This window comes from Trichomycterus rosablanca, chromosome 15, assembly GCF_030014385.1.
Source record: "Trichomycterus rosablanca isolate fTriRos1 chromosome 15, fTriRos1.hap1, whole genome shotgun sequence".
NCBI classification, from domain to species: domain Eukaryota; kingdom Metazoa; phylum Chordata; class Actinopteri; order Siluriformes; family Trichomycteridae; genus Trichomycterus; species Trichomycterus rosablanca.
Genome location: NC_086002.1, coordinates 20,023,445 through 20,046,349, shown reverse-complemented (window position 1 = coordinate 20,046,349; position 22,905 = coordinate 20,023,445). Strand labels below are relative to the sequence as shown.

Here is a 22,905-nt window from a genome sequence, read left to right as displayed (position 1 = left end):
GACTTTATTATATTAAATCATGTCAAAGTTTAATAGATTTATCTCTGATACACACTTATTATGGATTTACCGATATTAACTATATATTAAAATAAAAATAAAAGCAATAGCTATAAAACAAGGTTTTTAGTATATAAGGGACATTAATATGTGTATATTAAAAATAGTGTATATTAACAATATATTATTAAAGATTAAACATTTATTTATTAAAAATATATTTAAAATATTGGCCCTGTCCACGCTGCCCTCTGCTTCTCTGTTATTGCTGGACCAGAAGCCAGTGATGGTCCTCATTCCACTCCAGACCTCCCTCATGTTGTTCTGCTGGAGTTTGCACTCCAGCTTCCTCCTATACAGTGAGGAAAATAAGTATTTGATACACTTCCGATTTTGCAAGTTTTCCCACCTACAAAGAAGAATGGAGAGGCCTGTAATTTTTATCGTAGGCACACTTCAACTGTGAGAGACATAATCTAAAAATAAATACAGATAATCACATTGTATGATTTTTAAAATAATTAATTTGCATTTTATTGCATGAAATAAGTATTTGATACAATGGAAAAAACAGAACTTAATATTTGGTACAGAAACCTTTACAGAGGTCAGATGTTTCCTGTAGTTCTTGACCAAGTTTGCACACACTGCAGCAGGGATTTTGGCCCACTCCTCCATACAGATCAGAGTCACTGGGCAACATTGAGTTTCAGCTTCCTCCAAAGATTTTCTATTGGGTTCAGGTCTGGAGACATGCTAGGCCACTCCAGGACCTTGAAATGCCTCTTACAGAGCCACTCCTTAGTTGTCCTGGCTGTGTGTTTCGGGTCATTGTTATGCTGGAAAACCCAGCCACGACCCATCTTCAATGCTCTTAATTTTTAAAATTACAAAGTGGTAAATGCTTTACTGTCCCAACTTTTTTGGAACATGTTGCAGGCCTGGAATGCAGGAATGGATGTTTATTAATAAATGAAATGAAGTTGACCACAGAAAACATGAAATATCTTATGTAAATGTAAATGTAAGAAATTCTGTGTTTTTATTAACTGCGTTTTCCATACTGTCCCAACTTTTTTCTGATTTGGGGTTGAATATTAATCCAAAACTCATTAAAATGTAAAATATATATGTAGCCTTTTTATGTATAAAAATGTACAGCTATGTACAGTATGGCTAGATTAGTCAAGAATACCTTGATTGATCCAGTTCCAGTTCATTCCAAAACTGAGGTTTGTGTGGACTACTGGAGTTTCTTTAAACCATGTTAATAGGGTAGTGCACTAACTGAGTCAGAAGGTTCCTAATAAGAGAAATAGAAAATTACATGCTTAATAGTCATCAAAAGTGGCTTAGGATTCATGTAAGCATAATGGGAAAAAAAGTATTTTACTAAGGGGGTTTATTAAACAAAACCAAAAATACTTTCAGATGATCTGAAAAAGAATGGATGTAAGGTTAGAAGTATCACAGGTCAAAACTTCAGCACAGAGTGGCAGTGAGACTCCAAGGTAGGAACAAGGGCATGGCCAGGGTGCCAGTCTGTCACAGGGCTTTGGGTATCCACTCTCCTCAGACAATTTTGTCTGTTTAGATGCCTGACCACCTGGAACACCCTGTAATAATATATGAAATTGTAATGTTTCTAAATGGTTCATCACTAATCTTAGATTCTTATAACAGAGCTAAGTGAATTAGCATATACAAATTTAGTATTTCTGAACGTAACTGTTGGCGGGTGAATTACTGTGCTCTTATTTAAAGCAACTTACAACTGTGATGAATACCATCTAAGCAGATGAGGGTTTAGGGCCTTGCTCAAGGGCCCAACAGTCACAACCTTACATTGGTGGTGCTTGAACCAGGGACCCTCCAGTTATTAGACCACTGACTGTAAACTCATTAACATGATGTAAACACTGTATTTTACCTACTAAAAAAGTGCTACACAATGCTGTGACTAAGATAATCTCCTATTAGGTAGTCTATCTGCTATTAATTAGTCGAGTGTCGACACAGACATAACTGACTATGTCTTACCTATCCCGTATAAATAAGGAGGGTCAGGAAGGTCATTTGGTGTAAAAACTTAAATAACTTTAATTCAGGTGTGTACCTATACTGTAGCTCCGCCCGCCTCCTCCTCTGCTGAATAAACCAGTACAATCTGGTTTGAGTGAAAGAGAAAGCCTGTTCGTTTGCAGCACTGTTTAGAGGAATATACAGTTGTTCAGGAGAAAATCACAGAAAGAAACAGATGTTACAGATGTAATGTGTGAATGTTATGAATCTACACTTCATAAAGAAGAATTTTGTTGTGCTTCAGTGTTTCTCTACATGTGTAAGCAGCTTTAAAGCTTCAGTCTGTAGGAAGAAACTTAAGCGTTAAAACAAATCTCTCTGAGAAGCTGAGGAAAGGCAAGAGGTGAGTGAATTTATTTTTCAGTTAAAATAATGATGAAGATTATTACTGATCTGTGTCAAAGCTTTTTTTGCTTTAATACATTGATTAAACTAATAGTTTTAATCACTGTGTAACAATATGGGCTATGACGAGACAAAAGGGTGGTACACACGCAGAGCTGTATAACAGTATTTAATTATAACAAGACACAACATGATTTCACAAGACAGGTTAGAACAAGACGAGACAAACAAAAGACCTATGTGTAGTATTAAGCTTTGAGGAAAAGGTGTTAGCTCAGTGGTGTAAGTAGGAGCTCACACATACACACACACACACACACACACACACACATACAGTGGGGAAAATAAATATTTGATACACTGCCAATTTTTTCCCACCTACAAAGAATGGAGAGGCCTGTAATTTTTATCATAGGAACACTTCAACTGTGAGAGACAGAATCTAAAAAAAATGATTTTTAAATAATTAATTTGCATTTGATTGCATGAAATAAGTATTTATTACAATATAAAAACAGAACTTGATATTCAGTACAGAAACCTTTACAGAGGTCAGATGTTTCCTGTAGTTCTTGACCAAGTTTGCACACACTGCAGCAGGGATTTTGGCCCACTCCTCCATACAGATCTTCTCCAGATCTTTCAGGTTTTGGGGCTGTCACTTGGCAACATTGAGTTTCAGCTTCCTCCAAAGATTTTCTATTGGGTTCAGGTCTGGAGAGTGGCTAGGCCACTCCAGGACCTTAAAATGCTTCTTACGGAGCCAAGATTGACAGTCATCTTGTGTTTCTTCCATTTTCTAATAATTGCGCCAACAGTTGTTGCCTTCTCACCAAGCTATTGTCCTGAAGCAGATCCCAGACTTGTGCTGGTCTACATTTTTCCCTGGTGTCCTTAGATATCTCTTTGGTCTTGGCCATGGTAAAGAGGTTGGAGTGTGATTGATTGAGTGTGTGGACAGGTGTTTTTTATACAGGTTACGAGTTCAAACAGGTGCAATAAATACAGGTAATGAGTGCAGAATAGGAGGGCTTCTTAAAGAAAAACAGGTCTGTGAGAGCCAAAATTCTTGCTGGTTGGTAGGTGATCAAATACTTATTCCATGCAATAAAATGCAAATTAATTATTTAAAAAGGATACAATGTGATTATATGGATTCTGTCTCTCACAGTTGAAGTGTAAATACGATAAAAATTACAGGCCTCTCCATTCTTTTTAGATGGGAAAACTTGCAAAATCTGCAGTGTATCAAATACTTATTTTCCCCACTGTATATATACTACGCAAATAGCTGAGCATACGAACAGCTAGTAAGCTGGATTTATGAGGTAAAGATGCAAAGGTGAAATTTCATCTGGATCTTTTGACAATGCTGAAAGAATCACTTATAGGGCTTTTCCACCAAAAGAACTCTGGTTCTTGAACCAGTTCTATTCAGGTTTTCACCAGTTTTTTCTGAATCCGCAAAAAGCTTCACCTAAATGAATCATAACGTGGCTTAATGTACAAAAAGTAAAACACAGGAACTAAACATCTCTCCGTTGATACTGGTTATAATTGCTCTGTGCTGCCAAAATTCATCTCTCATTGTTTTAGTACAACAAGCCACGTTACGTTTTATTTTTCACATTAAATGTGGTTTTTACTGTCTGGCAGTGGCGGCTGCTGATCTTTCAAAGAGGGGAAGCTCAATGTCGGCTTACATCATAAGATTTGCCAATTTATTTATACATAAATTCTGCCCTCCATTCCTTTTCAAGAAAATGGCCTGAAATTGATTGCAGTTTGTCTTTCGACTTCACTCACAAAATCTGAGATGGGACTGAATCTTCCAGTGATTAAGTGACTAAAGATTAAATGTATTGCTTTGGCAATACGAATGTCCCTATTTGTCATGCCAATAAAGCTTCGTTTGAGTTTGAGTTTAAAAAGTGATGGTGTAGATCTCAAAATAGCTGTCAATCAAAACGGGATTCAGCCTTTCGACTGATCCTCCAATCATCTTGCAGAAGCTCAGCGTCCAGACCCGCCCACAGCTCCATTCACCCCCAGAGACGCTCAGCGTCCGGGGGCGGGACAAAATCGTGGCATTTATCCAATGACCGGCGAGTTTCGAAGCAATGAAAAAAACCCTCCCATGCAGCCCCATAGAAGTGAAGAGACGCTCAGTGTCTGCGGGCAAATGCATTGACGCTACGGGAATGTATGAGAAGTTAACAAAATCGAGTCGATTTGTGATAAGTAGCTGATTCTGAATTAACTCGTCTTCGATATGAACGTGTTCTAACGCATTTGTAGTCAATAAAATGTTAACACAACTGTACATATTTGACCATTTAATTTTTGACATTTTGACAGTCTTAGAGAAATCGCCACTGCTGTCCGGGTCAGTCATATCACACAGTTCATCGCTTTGAAAATATCAGCAAATATCAGTGGAAAACTGGCTTAAAATGTAATCAGGTAAACTTTAAAAGATGAAAGTGGTTTAAATTCTATATAATGTTGTCATGTAAAAGCGTCTGCTCCAAACCTGATGTCACGGTTCGTGCTGAAAAACCAAGTATTCTGTGGTGCACACTTGTGGGGCTCTGAACAAGCTGGGACTTGCACTGCATTGCAAGTTGCTCTGGATGAAAGTGCCTGTGACAGGCTGTAAATGTAAATGACTAGCATGCAATTAAATTCACATTTTTATTACTTTATTAAGTGTTGAGGAATTAAGAACCACTGCTGTAATTTTAATAAAAGTTTACTGCATTTACAGTTCCAATGAACTGTTACAATTCCACTGGTGTGTATGAGTGTAAATGTTTTCATCATTTTGCTTTTTGGTTATTCCTTTTAATAGGTCAACTTTGATGGAGCGGTTGGCTTTGTCTATGTGAATAATAGTCATTGGAAGTTTGTGGTGGGCAGTTTTAAATTATTATTTTAGTTAAGGTGATAAAGTTACTTACAGAACATGCAGTGTGCAAATATGTCAATACTTTACTTTATCTATTTTGATATATGTATACAGACTATCCATACCCATACAGAAGAACAGAATAACCTTACCTGAATATTTCAGATTTTGTGTTATTGTTATTGCTGTGGGGGACTGCAGTGACCTTTCTAGGCTGGTAAAGCAGAGCTTGAGCCAAGTTTAGGGACAGTCAGTGAATCTGATGTGGGTGGTGACCAAACAAGTCAATAAGTAGCCGTCTCACAGATTCCTCCACAAACATCATAAGCAGTGATGGAAGACCTGATCGAGAATCCATTTGCTCGATGTTTCTTACCCATTCCATGTCAAGAATGGAATCTGAGTGGCTACAATAAACATGGAATTATTTATAGATCTTTTCTTTTGGTGAACTGGATCTTTGGGGCTCAGATAAAAATCCACGTACCTTTTTCTGCACACCTCTGTAGACTTGTTTGGCTGCAGAACACAACTTACTTGGTGTACCAACTTACCTGCTTTTTTGGTCAACGCTTTACCAGGTTTACCTGAGCCTGTAAAGTCTCAGTAACCTCTTCCACAATGCTGAACAGTTAACTCAACTGCAACAGGGTTCTCGATCTGCCTTTTTCATTGTGGTACTTTCAGAGAACAAGGAGCTCTGGGCTGAGCTCCCTTGATTGCCACCAAGCATTCCCTGATTGGACCATTTTGACATTTCTGGAGGTGTGCAGAAAACATCAGAATAAAAATGGACCATCTGACTGTTTATGTTCTTTGTGGAGGAAGTTGGGAAATCATCTAGGTGGGAATCATTGGTTCCTCCTTCTGGTGGCAAACTTTTAATGCACAATGTTGATGAAGGTGATGGGATTTGTTCAGTGTCTGTACTTGGTGAGATTTTCTTCAACACTTTAAAGAACTTGTTCACTTTCTTTTGGACATTTTTGAACATGGGGGCAATGTCTGCAGCGAATCCAGATCTTTTGGCCGCATCGTTGCTTGAAGGAGTTTTAACAGCGTCTTTGGATATGCAATTAATAATGACCAGCATTGAACCCTTGATTGAAACCCTCCCTCAGGCAGACTATTCAGATCTGTTTAACCGGAAAGGTTACTTGGCGTCTCCCAGGCCCTGGGAGCTCTGCCGGCCTTAGTCTGGACCTTTGCTTTTTTAAGAGAGGCTTTCTTAGTATTTTGAGCCACTGCTGCATTCTTTTTCTTTCCCTTTTTAACTGAGGCATAGCCTCTTTGGGGCCGCTCATCTCACTGACGACTTCTGCAGCCATGTTGGTAATGCAATCAGCAAAGTCTTCTGGTGAACTAGATAGACAAACAATTACCAGATAATATCATTAGGAATCTAATCACTTTTTAACAAATTAAGTAAACATTTTGTTGTATTATAAAGCTTACATTTTAGCTAAAGATGTAGCAAACAGGCTCCTTGCATCATCCTTAAGTTCCTCATTTAATTCTTCACTACAAGGAGAACTTGTTCCATCCCCATTTTCACATCATTGACAGCAGCAAGATATCAATCAGTAAACAGCATTTTTTTACAATATCTGTGCAGAGTGAAGCAAACTGCAGCTTTGAGAACTTTAACCAACACAAAAACAAATGAAATAAAGTTTTATTAATGGCTTTTGTTAGCAAAACAATAAAAATGTTATATTATTAGTCTGTTATAGCTTATTTGGCACGTCCTTGTTCAAAGCCTTCCAATCCCTGTAAATATACTTTATATTCTTAGTAAATCGGTGCACAGTTGTTTTATTAAATTGAGTCAGATTTAAAGTTAAAGTTAAAGAGTCAGCAGGACGTAAATTACATGAAAACAAACATACATGTCGCTTAGCTTCTCCATTGTTTTTCCTTCTCTTATGTTTAAAGATGAAATCTGGTTCATTTATCAAATAACATAAGTGAAAGAGCTTCAAGCTTCAAATCTGCACAGAGCCCTGAACTAGACACCATGGAACAACCTTTAGATGGTCAGGTGTCCATATTTATGTTCATATAGTGCATAACTGTGGTTGTTGCTATATTACTAAATGCATTATATATATATATATATATATATATATACAGTGGGGCCAAAAAGTATTTAGTCAGCCACTGATTGTGCAAGTTCTCCTACTTAGAAAGATGAGAGAGGTCTGTAATTTTCATCATAGGTACACTTCAACTATGAGAAACAAAATGAGAAAAAAAATCCAGGAAATCACATTGTAGGATTTTTAAAGAATTTATTTGTAAATATTGGTGGAAAATAAGTATTTGGTCAATAACAAAAGTTCAACTCAATACTTTGTAACATAACCTTTGTTGGCAATAACAGAGGTTGACTTATGACTTATGTTTAAAGATGAAATCTGGTTTATTGATCAAATAACATCAGTGAAAGAGCTTTAAGCTTCAAATCTGCACAGAGCCCTGAACAAGACACCATGGAACAACCTTTAGATGGTCAGGTGTCCATATTTATGTTCAAATAGTGCATAACTGTGGTTGTTGCTATATTACTAAATGCATAATATATATATATAATCACATTGTAGGATTTTTAAAGAATTTATTATTAACAAAAGTTCAACTCAATACTTTGTATCATAACCTTTGTTGGCAATGACAATGTTGGTCAAACGTTTCCTGTAAGTCTTCACCAGGTTTGCACACACTGTAGCTGGTATTTTGGCCCATTCCTCCATGCAGATCTCCTCTAGAGCAGTGATGTTTTGGGGCTGTCGCTGGGCAACACAGACTCCACAAATTTTCTATGGGGTTGAGGTCTGGAGACTGGCTAGGCCACTCCAGGACCTTGAAATGCTTTTTACGGAGCCACTCCTTTGTTGCCCGAGCGGTGTGTTTGGGATCATTGTCATGCTGGAAGACCCAGCCACGTTCCATCTTCAATGCTCTCACTGATGGAAGGAGTTTTTGGCTTAAAATCTCACGATACATGGCCCCGTTCATTTTTCCCTTAACACGGATCAGTCGTCCTGTCCCCTTTGCAGAAAAACAGCCCCAAAGCATGATGTTTCCACCCCCATGCTTCACAGTAGGTATGGTGTGCAACTCAGCAGTCCTCTTCTGGATCATCCATATGCTCTCTGGCAAACTTCAGACAGGCCTGGACATGTACTGGCTTAAGCAGGGGGACACGCCTGGCACTGCAGGATTTGAGTCCCTCTCGGCATAGTGTGTTACTGATGGTCCCTTTGTTACTTTGGTTCCAGCTCTCTGCAGGTCATTCATCAGGTCCCTCTGTGTAGTTCTGGGATTTTTGCTCACCGTTCTCATGATCATTTTGACCTCACGGGATGAGATATTGAGATCGAGGGAGATTATCAATGGTCTTGTATGTCTTCCAATTTCTTACAATTGCTCCCACAGTTGATTTATTCACACCAACCTGCTTGCCTATTGTAGATTCACCCTTCCCAGCCTGGTGCAGGTCTACAGTTTTCTTCCTGGTGTCCTTCGATAGCTCTTCGGTCTTGGCCATGGTTGAGTTTGGAGTCTGACTGTTTGAGGCTGTGGACAGGTGTCTTTTATACAGATAACGAGGTCAAACAGGTGCCATTAATACAGGTAACGAGTGGAGGACAGAAGAGCTTCTTAACCCTTGTATTATGTTTCGGGTCAATTTGACCCATTTCAATTTTTGAGTTGACCAAAGTGCAAGTTATCCTTACTTTTTTTCCCAAGATATTTTATGAGTTTTTCTCATCTAGGGTCATGAACTGCTGTGTAAAATCTGGACACTTTGATGTGTCGTGGAGTGTCTGCACAGAGTTTGTATACAAAGATGATGTTGTGGGTCATTTTGACCCAGACAAAAACAAGCTGTTCAAATCCAAAATAAACATGTCTCTTTGATATTTTTTATTTTGACTGCCTCTGAATAGCCATTCAGAACCAGGTGTGTGTGTGTGTGTGTGGAAGAGGGACTTAATCTCCCCTGTCATTGTCACTGTTTCCATGCCCTTTCTTTGAGAAATACACCAAAATGAGCTCCAAACAATTTACAGCTGAAGAAGTTTTATCGCAGCTTATGAACTGGGATAGTGATGTAGAGGAAGAGATTTCAGAGACGGAGGATCCTTCAGAGCCAGAGGACAATGCTATTGATGATCCAGATTGTCAATTTTCCCACGATGAGGAGGATTCAGAGGACGAGTCTGCCGGTGTCCCTTCATCAGATGAAAACCAAGACACGCAACAATTGTCATCCACACAGGGGACATGGACATCTAAAGATGGTAAAATAAAATGGTCAACATCACCACACCAAAGCCGAGGCAGATTGTCATCTTCTAATGTCATCAAAATGACGCCTGGTCCGACAAGATTTGCTGTCACAAGAATTGATGATATTGAATCAGCATTTCAGCTCTTCATATCCCCACCCATAGAGAAGATAATCCTCGACATGACCAACTTGGAGGGGAGGCGTGTCTTTCAAGAAAAATGGAAGCCACTGGATCCAACTGACTTGCATGCTTACATTGGAATTCTGGTATTAGCTGGAGTATACAGGTCAAAGGGTGAAGCAACTGCAAGTTTATGGAATGAAGAGAATGGAAGGCCAATCTTCCGAGCAACAATGTCTTTGGAGACGTTTCACATGATCTCTCGTGTGATCCGATTTGACAATCGTGACACCAGAGCTGGTCGTCGCGAGAGAGACAAACTTGCAGCGATCAGAGATGTTTGGGATAAATGGGTCGAAATCCTGCCTTTATTGTATAATCCTGGCCCCCATGTTACTGTGGATGAGCGCCTCGTACCATTCAGAGGACGCTGTCCTTTCCGACAGTATATGCCAAACAAGCCTGCGAAATATGGCATTAAAATATGGGCAGCCTGTGATGCAAAATCCAGTTATGCATGGAACCTGCAAGTATATACTGGAAAGCCACCTGGAGGAGCACCTGAAAAGAATCAGGGAATGCGTGTGGTATTGGAGATGACTGAAGGGCTGCAAGGTCATAACATCACATGTGACAACTTCTTTACATCCTACCGTCTTGGAGATGAACTTCAGGAGAGAAAGCTGACTATGTTGGGAACAGTCAGAAAAAATAAGCCAGAACTTCCCAGTGAGATTCTGAAGATGCAAGGAAGACCTCTGCATTCCTCAAAATTTGTTTTTACAGAGAAAACAACACTTGTTTCTTACTGCCCAAAGAGAAACAAGAATGTTCTTGTGATGAGCACAATGCACAAAGATGCATCTCTGAGCACGAGAGAGGACATGAAGCCACAAATGATCCTGGATTACAACTCCACCAAAGGAGGAGTTGACAATCTTGACAAAGTCATAGCAACATATAGCTGCCAGCGCAAGACTGCCCATTGGCCCTTGGTGGTTTTCTACAACATTGTGGACGTGTCTGCTTACAATGCCTATGTGCTGTGGATTGAGATCAACCAGCAGTGGAATGCCAGCAAACTGTACCGACGTCGACTTTTCCTGGAAGAACTAGGCAAAGCACTCGTCACTCCCAAGATCCAGAACCGGGCCAGGCCAGCTCGATCCCCAGCAGCTGCAGCTGTCATCGCAAAAGTCCAGGGCAGGGCATCTGACCAACCAACAATGGATCCTTTGGATATAGGTGCAAAGAAACGCAAAAGATGTAAATTCTGTCCCTCCCGAGATGACAGTAAAACAAGTACCTGCTGTGTGAGGTGTAAGAAATACATCTGCAGAAAGCACACAGTCACATTCTGTCCATCATGTGGGGAACACTGAAAATGTTGAACATTGAAAACCTAAAAAAAGGGTTCGTGAAGAGGGAAAAATTTAAATCAGTTCTTTTCAGTTTGTGTCTTCTTAAATTGAAATTGAGTTATTTAATATAGAGTTGAAATTATATATCTCTTCTTCTCGTTTCTTCTAAATGTTTGTATAATTTAAAATAAAGTTCTTATTGGTTTAACTTCATTTTTGACTGTGTTGAGTGGATTTACAAAATACGGGTAAAAATGACCCGCAACATAATCAATGAAGAAGTTACAGGTCTGTGAAAGCCAGAAATCTTGCTTGTTTGTTATTGACCAAATACTTATTGTCCACCATAATTTACAAATAAATTCTTTAAAAATCCTACAATGTGATTTTCTTGATTTTTTTTTTCTCATTTTGTCTCTCATAGTTGAAGTGTACCTATGATGAAAATTACAGACCTCTCTCATCTTTCTAAGTAGGAGAACTTGCACAATCAGTGGCTGACTAAATACTTTTTGGCCCCACTGTATATATACAGTATATATATATATCAGTGGCGATATCTGTAAGACTGCAAGGGAAGCTCAGCTTCCCCTAAAATGTCAAAAATTAAATGGTCAACTATGTACAGATGTGTTAACATTTCATTGACTACAAATGCGTTAGAACACGTTCATATCGAAGACGAGTTCGTTCAGAATCAGCTACTTATCACAAATCGACTCGATTTTGTTAACTTCTCATACATTCCCGGAACCTCAATGCATTTGCCCGCAGACACTGAGCGTCTCTTCACTTCTATGGGGCTGCATGGGAGGTTTTTTTTCATTGCTTCGAAACTCGCCGGTCATTGGATAAATGCCACGATTTTGTCCCGCCCCCGGACGCTGAGCGTCTCTGGGGGTGAATGGAGCTGTGGGCGGGTCTGGATGCTGAGCTTCTGCAAGATGATTGGAGGATCAGTCGAAAGGCTGAATCCCGTTTTGATTGACAGCTATTTTGAGATCTACACCGTCACTTCTTAAACTCAAACTCAAACGAAGCTTTATTGGCATGACAAATAGGGACATTCGTATTGCCAAAGCAATACATTTAATCGTTAGTCACTTAATCACTGGGAGCTTCAGTCCCATCGCGGATTTTGCGAGTGAAGTCGAAAGACACACTGCAACCAATTTCAGGCCATTTTCTTGAAAAGGAATGGAGGGCAGAATTTATGTATAAATAAATTGACAAATTTTATGATGTAAGCCGACATTGAGCTTCCCCTCTTTGAAAGACCAGCAGCCGCCACTGATATATATATATATACAGTGTATCACAAAAGTGTGTACACCCCTCACATTTCTGCAAATATTTTATTATATCTTTTCATGGGACAACACTATAGACATGAAACTTGGATATAACTTAGAGTAGTCAGTGTACAACTTGTATAGCAGTGTAGATTTACTGTCTTCTGAAAATAACTCAACACAGCCATTAATGTCTAAATGGCTGGCAACATAAGTAAGTACACCACACAGTGAACATGTCCAAATTGTGCCCAAATGTGTCAATATTTCGTGTGACCACCATTATTATCACTGCCTTAACCCTCCTGGGCATGGAATTCACCAGAGCTGCACAGGTTGCTACTGGAATCCTCTTCCACTCCTCCATGATGACATCACGGAGCTGGTGGATGTTAGACACCTTGAACTCCTCCACCTTCCACTTGAGGATGCGCCACAGGTGCTCAATTGGGTTTAGTCCATCACCTTTACCTTCAGCTTCCTCAGCAAGGCAGTTGTCATCTTGGAGGTTGTGTTTGGGGTCGTTATCCTGTTGGAAAACTTTTCGAAGGGAGGGGATCATGCTCTGTTTCAGAATGTCACAGTACATGTTGGAATTCATGTTTCCCTCAATGAACTGCAGCTCCCCAGTGCCAGCAACACTCATGCAGCCCAAGACCATGATGCTACCACCACCATGCTTGACTGTAGGCAAGATACAGTTGTCTTGGTACTTCTCACCAGGGCGCCGCCACACATGCTGGACACCATCTGAGCCAAACAAGTTTATCTTGGTCTCGTCAGACCACAGGGCATTCCAGTAATCCATGTTCTTGGACTGCTTGTCTTCAGCAAACTGTTTGCTGGCTTTCTTGTGCGTCAGCTTCCTTCTGGGATGACGACCATGCAGACCGAGTTGATGCAGTGTGCGGCGTATGGTCTGAGCACTGACAGGCTGACCTCCCACATCTTCAACCTCTGCAGCAATGCTGGCAGCACTCATGTGTCTATTTTTTAAAGCCAACCTCTGGATATGACGCCGAACACGTGGACTCAACTTCTTTGGTCGACCCTGGCGAAGCCTGTTCCGAGTGGAACCTGTCCTGGAAAACCGCTGTATGACCTTGGCCACCATGCTGTAGCTCAGTTTCAGGGTGTTAGCAATCTTCTTATAGCCCAGGCCATCTTTGTGGAGAGCAACAATTCTATTTCTCAAATCCTCAGAGAGTTCTTTACCATGAGGTGCCATGTTGAATATCCAGTGGCCAGTATGAGAGAATTGTACCCAAAACACCAAATTTAACAGCCCTGCTCCCCATTTACACCTGGGACCTTGACACATGACACCAGGGAGGGACAACGACACATTTGGGCACAATTTGGACATGTTCACTGTGGGGTGTACTCACTTATGTTGCCAGCTATTTAGACATTAATGGCTGTGTGTTGAGTTATTTTCAGAAGACAGTAAATCTACACTGCTATACAAGCTGTACACTGACTACTCTAAGTTATATCCAAGTTTCATGTCTATAGTGTTGTCCCATGAAAAGATATAATGAAATATTTGCAGAAATGTGAGGGGTGTACTCACTTTTGTGATACACTGTATATATATATATATATATATATATATATATATATATATATATATATATATATATAAATATATATATATATAGATATATATATATAGATATATATATATACATATATATACAGTAATGAAAATAAGTATTTGATACACTGCCGATTTTGCCGGTTTTCCCACCTACAAAGAATGGAGAGGCCTGTAATTTTTGTCGTAGGTACACTTCAACTGTGAGAGACAGAATCTAAAAAAAAAATCCAAATAATCACATTGTATGATTTTTAAATGATTAATTTGTATTTTATTGCATGAAATAAGTATTTGATCACCTACCAAGCAGCAAGAATTCTGGCTCTCACAGACCTGTAAGTTTTTCTTTAAGAAGCCCTCCTATTCTGCACTCATTACCTGTATTTATTGCACCTGCTTGAACTCGTAACCTGTATAAAAGACACCTGTCCACACACTCAATCAATCACACTCCAACCTCTTCACCATGGCCAAGACCAAAGAGCTGTCTAAGGACACCAGGGACAAAATTGTAGACCTGCACAAGGCTGGGATGGGCTACAGGACAATAGGCAAGCAGCTTGGTGAGAAGGCAACAACTGTTGGCGCAATTATTAGAAAATGGAAGAAACACAAGATGACTGTCAATCTTCCTCAGTCTGCTGCTCCACGCAAGATCTCACCTCGTGGGGTAAGGATGATCCTGAGAAAGGTCAGGAATCAGCCCAGAACTACACGGGAGGACCTGGTCAATGACCTGAAGAGAGCTGGGACCACAGTCTCAAAGATTAACGTTAGTAACACACTACGCCGCCACATGTCCAGGCCCGTTTGAAGATCACCAATGACCATCTGGATGATCCAGAGGAGGCATGGGAGAAGGTCATGTGGTCAGATGAGACAAAAATAGAGCTTTTTGGTATCAACTCCACTCGCCGTGTTTGGAGGAAGAAGAAGGATAAGTACAATCATCCCAACCGTGAAGCATGGGGGTGGAAACATCATACTTTGGGGGTGCTTTTCTGCAAAGAGAACAGGACGACTGCACCGTATTGAAGGGAGGATACATGGGGTCATGTATCATAAGATTTTGGCCAACAACCTCCTTCCCTCAGTAAGAGCATTGAAGATGGGTCGTGGCTGGGTCTTCCAGCATGGCAGTGACCCGAAACACAGCCAGGGCAACTAAGGAGTGGCTCCGTAAGAAGCATTTCAAGGTCCTGGAGTGACCTAGCCAGTCTCCAGACCTGAACCCAATAGAAAATCTTTGGAGGAAGCTGAAACTCAATGTTGACCAGCGACAGCCCCGAAACCTGAAAGATCTGGAGAAGATCTGTATGGAGGAGTGGGCCAAAATCCCTGCTGCAGTGTGTGCAAACTTGGTCAAGAACTACAGGAAGCGTCTGACCTCTGTAAAGGTTTCTGTACCAAATATTAACTTCTGTTTTTCCATTGTATCAAATACTTATTTCATGCAATAAAATGCAAATTAATTATTTAAAAATCATACAATGTGATTTTCTGGATTTTTTTTTTTAGATTCTGTCTCTCACAGTTGAAGTGTGCCTACGATAAAAATTACAGACCTCTCCATTCTTTGTAGGTGGGAAAACTTGCAAAATTGGCAGTGTATCAAATACTTATTCTCATCACTGTATATATATACAGTATATATATATATATATATATATATATATATATATATATATATATATATATATATATATATATATATACAGTATATACAGGGGTTGGACAAAATAACTGAAACACCTGTCATTTTAGTGTGGGAGGTTTCATGGCTAAATTGGACCAGTCTGGTGGCCAATCTTCATTAATTGCACATTGCACCAGTAAGAGCAGAGTGTGAAGGTTCAATTAGCAGGGTAAGAGCATAGTTTTGCTCAAAATATTGCAATGCACACAACATTATGGGTGACATACCAGAGTTCAAAAGAGGACAAATTGTTGGTGCACGTCTTGCTGGCGCATCTGTGACCAAGACAGCAAGTCTTTGTGATGTATCAAGAGCCACGGTATCCAGGGTAATGTCAGCATACCACCAAGAAGGACAAACCACATCCAACAGGATTAACTGTGGACGCAAGAGGAAGCTGTCTGAAAGGGATGTTCGGGTGCTAACCCGGATTGTATCCAAAAAACATAAAACCACGGCTGCCCAAATCACGGCAGAATTAAATGTGCACCCCAACTCTCCTGTTTCCACCAGAACTGTCCGTCGGGAGCTCCACAGGGTCAATATACACGGCCGGGCTGCTATAGCCAAACCTTCGGTCACTCGTGCCAATGCCAAACGTCGGTTTCAATGGTGCAAGGAGCGCAAATCTTGGGCTGTGGACAATGTGAAACATGTATTGTTCTCTGATGAGTCCACCTTTACTGTTTTCCCCACATCCGGGAGAGTTACGGTGTGGAGAAGCCCCAAAGAAGCGTACCACCCAGACTGTTGCATGCCCAGAGTGAAGCATGGGGGTGGATCAGTGATGGTTTGGGCTGCCATATCATGGCTTTCCCTTGGCCCAATACTTGTGCTAGATGGGCGCGTCACTGCCAAGGACTACCGAACCATTCTGGAGGACCATGTGCATCCAATGGTTCAAACATTGTATCCTGAAGGCGGTGCCGTGTATCAGGATGACAATGCACCAATACACACAGCAAGACTGGTGAAAGATTGGTTTGATGAACATGAAAGTGAAGTTGAACATCTCCCATGGCCTGCACAGTCACCAGATCAAAATATTATTGAGCCACTTTGGGGTGTTTTGGAGAAGCGAGTCAGGAAACGTTTTCCTCCACCAGCATCACGTAGTGACCTGGCCACTATCCTGCAAGAAGAATGGCTTAAAATCCCTCTGACCACTGTGCAGGACTTGTATATGTAATTTCCAAGACGAATTGACGCTGTATTGGCCGCAAAAGGAGGCCCTACACCATACTAATAAATTATTGTGGTCTAAAACCAGGTGTTTCAGTTATTTTGTCCAACCTTTGTATATACACAGTGGGGCCAAAAGTATTTAGTCAGCCACTGATTGTGCAAGTTCTTGTACTTAGAAAAATGAGAGAGGTCTGTAATTTTCATCGTAGGTACACTTCAACTATGAGAGACAAAATGAGAAAAAAAAATCCAGGAAATCACATTGTAGGATTTTTAAAGAATTTATTTGTAAATTATGGTGGAAAATAAGTATTTGGTCACCCACAAACAAGCAAGATTTCTGGCTCTCACAGACCTGTAACTTCTTCTTTAAGAAGCTCTTCTGTCCTCCACTCGTTACCTGTATTAATGGCACCTGTTTGACCACGTTATCTGAAACAGTCAGACTCCAAAACCCAACCATGGCCAAGACCGAAGAGCTATCGAAGGACACCAGGAAGAAAATTGTAGACCTGCACCAGGCTGGGAAGAGTGAATCTACAATAGGCAAGCAGGTTGGTGTGAATAAATCAACTGTGGGAGCAATTGGAAGAAATTGGAAGACATACAAGACTATTGATAATCTCCCTCGATCTGGGGCCCCACGCAAGATCTCATCCCGTGGGGTCAAAATGATCATGAGAACTGTGAGCAAAAATCCCAGAACTACACGGAGGGACCTGATGAATGACCTGCAGAGAGCTGGGACCAAAGTAACAAAGGCTACCATCAGTAACACACTACACCCAGAGGGACTCAAATCCTGCAGTGCCAGGCGTGTCCCCCTGCTTAAGCCAGTACATGTCCAGGCTCGTCTGAAGTTTGCCAGAGAGCATATGGATGATCCAGAAGAGGATTGGGAGAATATCATGTGGTCAGATGAAACCAAAATGGAATATTTTGGTAAAAACTCAACTCGTCGTGTTTGGAGGAAGAAGAATGCTGAGTTGCACACCATACCTACTGTGAAGCATGGGGGTGGAAACATCATGCTTTGGGGCTGTTTTTCTGCAAAGGGGACAGGACGACTGATCCGTGTTAAGGGAAGAATGAACGGGGCCATGTATCGTGAGATTTTAGGCCAAAACTTCCATCAGTGAGAGCATTGAAGATGGAACGTGGCTGGGTCTTCCAGCATGACAATGATCCCAAACACACCGCTTGGGCAACGAAGGAGTGGCTCCGTAAAAAGCATTTCAAGGTCCTGGAGTGGCCTAGCCAGTCTCCAGAAGTCAACCCCATAGAAAATTTGTGGAGTCCGTGTTGCCCAGTGACAGCCCCAAAACATCACTGCTCTAGAGGAGATCTGCATGGAGGAATGGACCAAAATACCAGCTACAGTGTGTGCAAACCTGGTGAAGACTTACAGGAAACGTTTGACCTCTGTCATTGCCAACAAAGGTTATGTTACAAAGTATTGAGTTAAACTTTTGTTATTGACCAAATACTTATTTTCCACCATAATTTAGAAATAAATTCTTTAAAAATCCTACAATGTGATTTCCTGGATTTTTTTTTCTCATTTTGTCTCTCATAGTTGAAGTGTACCTATGATGAAAATGACAGACCTCTCTCATCTTTCTAAGTAGGAGAACTTGCACAATCAGTGGCTGACTAAATACTTTTTGGCCCCACTGTAGGTACCCTTGTGCTTTCTATATAGTTTATTTATATTTGGTTTTACTTGTACCCCAGTGTGATGGAGGGTACGAGACCAGATTCACCCCAACCCAGCTGTGTTTCCATAAAGAGTGATCAGTCAATGGATCCTCCACGTAACTTTGAAGATGGAGGATGTTCTACTGATGTGAGGTCTGTATATTCTCATGTTTTGTTATTTTTATTTTCAGTTCTTCCTGATAAAACACATTAAACCCAACTGGTCAATTTATTATACTAATTAGCTAGGAAATGTTTCAATAACTGGATGTTGGAACATGTTAGTGCTCAGTTCTTTTCTGTATAACTAAACTAGCTGCAAGGAATGCTAGCTCTCTGAGTACTTTGTCATGTCCTTGATGGTTTTCCTCTGAACTAAAACTTTCGGGGGCTTTCATGCTTTTTTATGTTTTTTATTCATGTTTGGTTTTACCTGTACCCCAGTGTGTTGGAGGGTAAGAGACCAGATTCATCTGAACCCAGCTGTGTCTCCATGAAGAGCAACCAGTCAATGGAACCCCTACGTCACTTTAAAGATGATGGATGTTCTACTGATTCTAGGTCAGTATAATTTTATGGTGTGTTAGTGCCTTAGAACACTGCATCAATCGAGCACCAGCTCTGAACATTTTTAAAATTCACTGTGTATGTGAAAATGTATAAGTAATCAGTAAATTGGGTTTTGACTGTGGGAGTTTCAGTATGGGCTGATGATTACTGATCAGAACTAAGTAAAGTTTTACTCAAAGTGTAAATGACTAAAATGATGAAAAGCTGAAACGTCTAATAATTGTTTATTAGCAAAGAGTAACTGGTTAATGAACCAAACCACTTCAGAGACTGATTTAAGGGTTAAATGAATGTAACTCTGGGGATTGAAGGACAATCCAGACAGTGTAGAACTGCCACAACCTCTTTGGTTAAGTCCAAGACTAGACTGAATAGCTGCAATTAAGTCTACAAAATTCAACACTGATCATGAAGATGAATCAGTAGATGATTTTAATGTTAAACTTTATATTAATAATTGTAATAAAAAATATTGATTTTATTTTAAAATGTAAAATCAGATCAGCAGTGGTTGAGTACTGTTGTTAAACAAATGAGTATTGTCAAGCATCACTAATTTTGCAGACATTTAAAACTCAGACATAAGAGATTAACTAAACTAGATGCTAGTTAAGCTAGCTGTTTGTTACCTTGCATTTACTGTTACTGTGCATTTCTGCACAGTGATAAATTGCTAATCGTTTATTACATTTTTACCCCTGAGTTAGCAAACTTGGCATCTGTGTTAAATTAAAACTTAAATTAAAAATGTGGGATGTTTGGTTTTACTTGTACCCCAGTTTGATAAAGGATACAGGACCAGATCTGAGCTCCGTCTCTATGAAGAGGAACCGGTCAGTGGATCCTTTGACTTACTGTAAGAATAAAGATCCAAGGTCAGTATAATCTCATGTTCTAGTGTTTTGCTTTTAGTTGTTCCTGATTAAACCCATTAAACTCACTCAACTGGTCAATTTATTCATAAAAATATACAAATCAGCTAGGAAATGTTTAAATAACTGGATGATGGAACGTGCTAGTGTTTAGTACTGTTCTATATACAGGTATGTAACGTTGTACAAACAGACGAGACGCTTGCGGATTAAAAGGTTGAAGCGTGGTTTATTGAAGAAAAACTCCAATTATTGAAGACACAAACTCCAACAAACCACCAAACAGGCAGAGGTACAAAGGAATAAGCAAAAGCGAAATGGGTAAAGTCAGCAACGTCAGACCGGCAACCAGAACCATAGGGCAAAGACAAAGAGAGTAAATTTTAAAATGTCTTAAATATTCCAGATTCTTGTGATCTGTAAACACTATGAATGGGTGTCTGGCTCCCTCCAGCCAGTGATGCCACTCTTCAAATGCTAATTTAATAGCTAAAAGTTATCTAACTCCAATCTCATAGTTTCTCTCTATAGAAGTAAGTTTGTGTGAAAAGAAAGCCAACAGGGTAAAGTTTAAGAGCCTAGACATTGTGACAATACAGCCCCCACCCCTACCTCAGAGGCATCTACCTCAATGACAAATGGTTCATTCGGGTCCGGATGTCTCAGTACTGGTGCTGACGTGAAAGCCTCCTTAAGCTCCTGGAAGGCCATCTTAGCTGAAGATGTCCAGTTTAGGGTTTTAGCTCTACCCTTGAGTAGAGAAGTCAATGGGTTAGCCAAACTGCTAGCCAACCCTAAGCTCATCCATGGCAATGCAGCAGGTGATGTGGATGAACAAATGTAACCTTGAGCATAAGCCTCCTGAATATACTCCTCCATAGCCAGTTCCTCAGCCTGGGTAAGTGGGTAAAGTCTGGCTTTGGGAGGTACAGCACCCTCCTTGAGATCAATAGTGCAGTCATAGCTATGATGTGGAGGAAATTCAGTAGCTTTGTGTTTGCTGAACACCTCCTTTAGATCAGCATACACCTCGTGAATGTTGACTGGTCTTTCAGGAACTGGTCTTTTAATAGTTTAGGATTTAATCAATTTCTAAAAGTGATTAATAATGCTGGTTCATTCCAGCCAGTGCCCGCTGCAAGGGTACGAAACTCAAGGGTGTAGTCAGCTACAGATCTATTGCCTTGCCTAAGTTTTATTAGGAGCTCACCCTGTGAGTGGCCCTCGTTAGGATGATCAAAAATCATTCAAAAATTGATCATCAAGCTATTTTAAACATGTGGCCATATAGCTGTAGCCCATTCCAGAGCTTTGCCTGTGAGGTGGGAAATAACAAAAGAAATGCAAGCTTGGTCTGAGCTACAAGGTGAATTGTTTAAATAAATCAAGCTCTGTAACAGAAAAACATGACATACATTTGAAGTGCCATCAAACTTATCTGTTTTACTAACAGGAAACGTGCCACTATCAAAAGGTGGTACAGTAGCGGGTGTGGGCTGAATATTGGCAGAGCTGGGAGGAGATAAAAGTTCTAATTTAGATGTAATCTTCTTCATGTTTTTTTCAATGAAGGCCATCTGATTCTGTTGTTCTCTCTGTAGTTGCTTAACCGATTTAACTGATTGAGCTAGGGAATCAAACAAATGGTGATGCTGATTAAACGTTTGTTCCTGATTACTCACAGTTGCAAGGAGCTCCTTTAAATCTGCCGTCTGTAGTTTGGCAAAGTATCCTTTAACGTTGTACAAACAGACGAGATGCACACGGATTAAAGAGTTGAAGCGTGGGTTATTAAAGAAAAATGGATAAGAACTCCAACAGACCACCAAACAGGCAGATGTACAAAGGGATAAGCAAAAGCAAAACGGGTAAACAAGCGAAACTCGGCCAACGTAAATCAGTCAGATCGGCAACCAAAACCATAGGGCAAAGACAAAGAGAGTAAATCGATAAACAAAGAGAATTCGTACCAGGATATCAAACACAATTGAAAAGCTCTGTATGCTTTCGACATTTTGGTGGCACTTCTTCGCAACAATAGTCTGTTTGAACCGGGTTTACACTATATTGCCAAAAGTATTTGCTCGCTTGCCTTTACACGCATATGAACTTGAGTTCATCCTGAAAAAACTTACCATATAGAAGCACTTTGTAGTTCTACAATTACTGACTGTAGTCCATCTGTTTTTCTACATGCTTTGTTGGCTCCTTTCATGCTGTTCTTCAATGGTCAGGACCCCCCCACCACAGAGCAGGTATTATTTAGATGGTAGATCATTCTCAGCACTGCAGTGATGCTGAAATGGTGGTGGTGTGTTAGTGTGTGTTGTGCTGGTATGAGTTTTTAAATACCGTGTCCACTCACTGTCCACTCTATTAGACACTCTTACCTAGTTGGTCCACCTTGTACATGTAAAGTCAGAGACAGTTTGAGTCGGTCATCTTCTAGACCAGGGGTGGGCAAACTTTTCGGCTCAAGGGCCACACCGGGCCGGGTGGGTGCGGTGGTGGTTTGGTATTCACATTTAAACTTTTATTTTTGTGATTAAAGGATGAATTTTTGAATATAAATGAAACGTCAGACTCATTCTATTATGTGCACATTTACACGTGTGAATTTTTTATTATTTTTATCTTTGTTTCTACTTGGTGTATCTCCGTCTAAACAAAACCAATTCAGCCTTTAAACATAAGGTAATGGTTTATGTGTAGTTTGATCATGCTGGGGTGATAGTAGGGTTGCCAAACATCCCGTAAAATACGGAATCGTTCCTTATTTGGAAACTAAACGCTGTGTTCTGTATTACACTGATACTGGATGAACTTTGTTTTTTTGTTTATCAATTTTTATTAGTGGGAAAGAAATGCAGCAGATGAG

General features: G+C 40.2%; 1 protein-coding gene across 1 annotated transcript in view; it reads left to right on the top strand.

The window, feature by feature from the left end:
* Window positions 1-22,905, top strand: part of LOC134328802 (histone H2AX-like) — a 218,105-nt gene that overhangs the window by 120,774 nt on the left and 74,426 nt on the right. The gene's annotated exons all lie outside the window — the stretch shown is intronic.